Source organism: Anopheles stephensi, chromosome 2, assembly GCF_013141755.1.
Source record: "Anopheles stephensi strain Indian chromosome 2, UCI_ANSTEP_V1.0, whole genome shotgun sequence".
Classification (NCBI taxonomy): Eukaryota; Metazoa; Arthropoda; class Insecta; order Diptera; family Culicidae; genus Anopheles; species Anopheles stephensi.
In genome coordinates, this window is record NC_050202.1 from 68,249,196 (window position 1) to 68,255,023 (window position 5,828).

Consider the following 5,828-nt stretch of genomic DNA (forward strand, 5'->3'; position numbering starts at 1 on the left):
CAACCGTTTACCGCAGTTGAAAATGTTAGTGTGATCGAGTGGAGTCCATCGTCGTTCAACATTGGCTGTCGATTGGGAAAGCAGAGATCAAATCAATTTGAAGGGATGGAACTTTACTTTCAAGAAAAGAAAACGAACAAAATTGGAATGATGGCAATAAATGAAGATCCCACGTTCATGCAGGTACTTCCTAACGACACGTTTAGGGTACGATTTGAGCACAATTGTTCGTGCAAATATCAGATTATAGTTAAAGTTGGCTATAACCAATCGCGTGGCTCAACAAGCAAAGTCGAACAAAGTGTTGGCGTCGTGTATGGTATCATCATTGCTGGCGTTGCAGCTGTTATGTGTTTGTTCATCTTAGGCATAGGTTTGATTCTATACTGCTTATCGTAGAGTAATAAAGATGCATCTAAAAAAAAATCTTAAATAATATCAGTTTTTGTTACATATTATAAAAAATAAATTAAAGAACCATGTGTTCATGACACATCTAAATGCAATAAAAACCTAATGTATTTCTGTCGTGGCCAATGTATGAGCCGTAATTTCTTTTCCCAGTGGTATATAATAGGCATAATATTCAGCGCTACATTCGCCATGCGACACACCAAAAGCGGAGACTTTCACCACCATTCTTAGCTTCGCCGACCAAACCATCATCAGTCATCGGATGTGTTCCAGGTGGACCAGTGTTCAATCTAGCGCAATGATCCGCTTACTTGTACCGAGGATAAGCTCAAGAAAAGCGAACGAAAGATAGCTTCAATTAGGTCTGACACACAAGCGCCAATAAATCTCTTCCACCATTCACACGGAAAGTGAATCAAATCCCCTCTTGAATGACTGAACGATTCATTCAATCACTTAACGAAGATTAGGGCGACAAATTATTTGATCGATTTTCCACTACCTGTCGCTTTAAGACCAGCTTTCGGTGCCACCCTTAGAGATATACGTCGGGCACTTTTTTCACGGTGGATTTATGAAGGGACAATTGAGCACTACAATAAAGAACGGGATAATATAAGCTTACACATTTGTTATGTGTTTGTGTGTTTTGGAAAAACTAGATCCCTCAACACTAATTTCGCTAAACTTGATCACTTCCGAAATGATTGCTTTCCGTTCAAACTGACTGAAGGATTCACTTTCGCTTAATCTTTCATATAAAAACAAACACAAATAAACGATCTAAATCGTTTTACATGCTTGATCCCCCGCAGCAAGTTCAGTTTTCCTCTGGACCACTAAAAAAAAAGACGATTTATCTCGAGTTTGTCAAAAGAAGTACACTTTTCTAAAGGAACGCAATTACGTTTATCGTGACGTTTGGTGGTTTCTGAACGATTGATTTCCGTGTGGAACGATTTCAAGAGCGGGAATGATGTACTTCCCGATCAGAAGTGTTCGGTCAAACGGTCTGAAAACACTCTAGCGAACGTCGTAAACGATTTCCAAAATCCCCCAAAAATGCGTTTAGCAAATAAGCAGTGATTTATTATTTGTACGTGCTCAATCTGGGGCATTCGAATTGAAGTGCATGTTTGCTGGAAGTGTCAGTTTTTCTTTTCAACTTTACTCGTAGCTTACCGTACTCTGCACGCTCAAACGAAACGTTCTCGTTGGAAGAACCGTGTTTCATAATGTGCTGACGATCACGGATAGTTTACTGGGTGGTTCGTACGGATGAGCATAGTTGTTGAGCAGCTTTCCAACGGCGACCGCTATGTCAGTTGATTCCTGCTGAACTTTCATCCATTCAGATCAAATAAAATCCTTATTGAGTCAATAAATAATCGGACGATGTATTGCTGGGTTTCTAAAGGGAGATGAAAGATGTAGTTCGTGCATGTACATTTTGTCATTGAACTATAAGAAAACGGTAAGACTTTAGTTTACGGGTTATTAGTTTTTGATTAAATTTAATTAACTCAAATCATAATCTTCTCAACGGCCATGGTCAAAATCATTTTGACTCGCTGCATAATCCACAAAGAAGTAATATTTCATTATCCAAGATCGAGTTGGTTCGCAGTGACCGTGCTAACAGGCAAATCCTCACATTTTTACTCCAAATTGTTCAATTATCGGTTAAGAGCAGGACCAGTTACGAGCATACTACCGGTGTAAATAACAACGAATAATGTTTGTCAAAATTTATCGTATGTTAGAGACTGAATCTACACATTGCCAACATCAACGCAACGGCACGACTGCTTCCAGTGCAAATCGGCTTTCCTTAATCCTCCAGGCCAAATGCATCACTGCATGAATCTGTTTCGTAAAGCTCTATGGCAGCGTTGCTTATGAAACACTGTAAGAACCACATTTGTGCTATCAATTGCGTGCATCCATGGGCACACCAGGAGTCTAAACCTTCCAAGTGGGACGAGAAGACGAGGAAATAACCCAAGTCACGTTGGCCATTTGTGTCTAGTGTACCAAGGTAGCTAAGGTGCGGCCAACCGAACATGCAAATTTTCAAAGTGAGCAAAGAAGGCTGATTAGATGGTACGGATAACGTCATAACATTGAAACTTCACGCAACCCGACATGTTAATTACCCTTTACTTTGTTCATAAATTTTATTTGCTGGCCTGTGAGCCAGGTGGGCTTGACGGCCGGAACCGGAGATGATTTTTTCATCATTTTTCAAACTCGGCATCCTGTTGGTAAGGATTGAAGCCCTAATCTTGGCGCAACTATCATAGCCAAGGTTTCTATTAACCCCTTTTTCACATTTAATATCAACAGAACGCCGGAAATTTGTTCGTTCCTCATTGCAGTGCATTACACTAAGAAAGTGGCTTACAACTCGTTCCTGTTGGTTGGGTAGAATATGTATTCATTCTATGAAGATCGTAATATCTTTGTAAGAGAATTGGTATATAACGAATTTTTGTACATAAACCGTAATTAATGATCACAATAGAAAAAAAAGGTTGAAATCATTATTTTTATGCATATTTTTCAGTTTGTAGCTATATTAGTATTTGCACCTGTTTTATAGACACCTTAACCATAACAAATAAACAGCCTCATTGAAAACAGTATTCGATAAGAGACCAATATAAATATTAATATACGTGTGGTTGTAACGATAACTACAAGTATCCTTCCGGAGTCCAAGTATCCGTCCGCCGCGAACGGCTATGTTATGCTGGTGCAATGCAGTGAAACAGGCTAACCGGATGTTGTGGTCGCTAACGGAAGCAATCAATTTCTGTATCGAGCCACGATACTGTGCGCCAAACAGCCGCCAACGGGGCACAAGTAAAAGTATGCATATTAACGAGCTACTCTTTCAGATCCAAAATAAAAGCTTACGCTTTGCTAGTGTACAGTTATTGTAAATAGCAGGCAAAACAGGTTCGTCAAATAATGAAACATTCACTCATATCCTTTTTGTATCTTTTTTTACTTTTTTGTGATTTTAGGGAGATATCATGATGCTCCAAAAAAATCAGACTCTCATCTGTAAAGTAATGGTCATTTTTGTTGGTCAATTATTTCATCTAAAATATTATTGAAATTTATTCAGCCTAAATCACTTGCCCTTTACCGAAGCTGTATTCATTTATATGAATATAGAACAGCCAGAAAACCATTTAATTGATTCCAGAAGAATTCTCCAAAAATCTTTTATAATTGTTTGGTAAATAAATCATTCCATTTAACATACTACTCGTTTGCTAATAACTTATGAACACTAGCATCAATACAATTCCATCGAAAAAAGATACGGCAATCGCTACTATTGCTCCCTTCTGGTATTTCCATTCCAAAAAACGGCCGGATAACCTGATACTAATTCTCTAGATATTGATATCTAAATTGTTCAGCCTGCCAGCCAGCCATCTGGTGCCGGTCATTACTTTAGCATTTTATCTCAAATTACCTGAAGTGATATTTCCCCAGAAACTATGAACCTTACCAATGCAAACGTACTGATTGAGCAGTTGTTGGGCTGGGCTGTGAAGAAGCAATACTTAACGAGCCGCCCGATACGTTCCATCGATAATGGGCGAGAGATTATTTACATTTATTATTACTGCCGAATGGGAAACTATGCCTTTACCGTGTAACTTGGGAATCATAAGCAGCGTAGAAAATTGCACATACCGTACCGTAGAGTGATCAGGTTACGTTAGGAACAAATGCACAGTATGGGTTCCCCCCGTGCTCTAGCAGCTGTCCGATCGACCCATTTTCCGCACACCATTAGAGATCTTGGGCAATCTGTGTGAAAGGAGCTCATGCTGTTTTCAGTGGAAGTTGCAAACATCATGGAGTATAGACATGCAAGTTGTGAAACATCTTCTACAGGGAATTCTATTTACATTAATAGCATCATGTTTCTTCTGCGAATACGGGTGCAATAAAATTCAAATGGAATTGATTTATGGAAAATTAATTTCCTTGAGCCAATTGCACTTTAAAAGTGAGTCATGAGTTGAACGCCGGTATACATTGAACATGCCTATTCCACGTAAAAACCATTTACTGTAAACCTTAGGCTCATTCAAGCAATTACAACTCTACAACTTTATCAAACACCGACGAAGTTAACACGTACAATTAAGAGTTGTGGACATTTTTTATATATTAATACTATTATAAGTCTCTTATTCTACAAAGTGAGCAATAAAGATTTTCGTATAACATATATCCAAAAACCGTTCGTGGTAAGAATATTTATAAAATCTATCTAAATGAATGATTTGTTCACTGATCAACCGTACGATACTCACCAAAAGATTCGCACCATTGAGTGTATCTCTCACCAAACACCGGAAATAAACTGCTTCAAACCTGAACGACACAATCACAACCATCTTCGCGTCTATCATAGATACACACCTATCAGCCCTTGATTCAGACACGTGACGAACAAAGCATAGATCCGTTACTTTGAAGTACCTTGATGACAGGGCACGCAATCCTTCCCAGATGCGATACACAACAACAGTACGTGCCTATCGCGAAACTACACGGCACGTAAACGATAGCAACAGAGAGAAAGTCAATAAAACGCTATCATGTGCTAAATCGATAATATGGAACGACACCTTCCCTCTTTTTTCTTTGCTTTCGCGCACCCTTTTTATTGAGTATCGGTGATGTTCAAAGACACCTACATGCGTGAAACGGGGCTACGTTTAAGCGATTTGTAAACGTACATGTTTAAGGTGTTTGAAGAATAAAGTGAAGCTAAATTATCCCAAAAAGCGGTGCTACGTTACGTGGTGAACTTTTATTTGTTTTTTTTTTATTTTTAACCATTTTTTTTCTACGAGAACGAAGCAGATGTAATATGATTTAGCATTAAAAAATTGTGTTTATAACTTGAAACAGAAGTTTGGTGTTAAAATTAGTAACAATAAAAGGTACAAATTAATTTTCAACAAAAACTTCCCTGAGCTTTCATACATTAAAAGTATCAAGACAAATCAACCTGAACAAAAAACCTTTGCCCAGAAACTCTAAATGTAAATATACAAAACATAGTCAATTCTCGAACATTTAAATTCGCCTGGTACACATAACCTCACAAAATAGTCGGTTTAATGCGAATCTTGCAAAGCACGCACTGCCTCTACACTCAAAAAAAGCCAACCATTGCTCATTGCTTGTTGCCATTAAAATGCTTTACTTCCATCCAGCACAAACAGCTTTACACGAGCTGTTGTGGTTACCGTCAGGAATTCGACATTCGATGCGTGCCCTTCCAACAGAAATGGCTACACCATTAATGCCACCGGGACATTACGCTGTGCAAATGCTGCTCCATGGAAGCGTAAACATCATTAGGTGTTTAGCTC

At 38.5% G+C, this 5,828-nt stretch overlaps 1 long non-coding RNA gene across 1 annotated transcript; it reads right to left on the reverse strand.

Moving 5' to 3' along the window:
- Positions 1–1,229: 1,229 nt before the first annotated feature.
- On the reverse strand, positions 1,230–5,542 carry LOC118504459. The gene is made up of 3 exons (XR_004905305.1): positions 4,758–5,542; positions 4,129–4,245; positions 1,230–1,825 (listed from the first exon to the last, which is right to left on the reverse strand). It is a non-coding gene; the product is annotated as an uncharacterized LOC118504459 (long non-coding RNA).
- Positions 5,543–5,828: the final 286 nt, after the last annotated feature.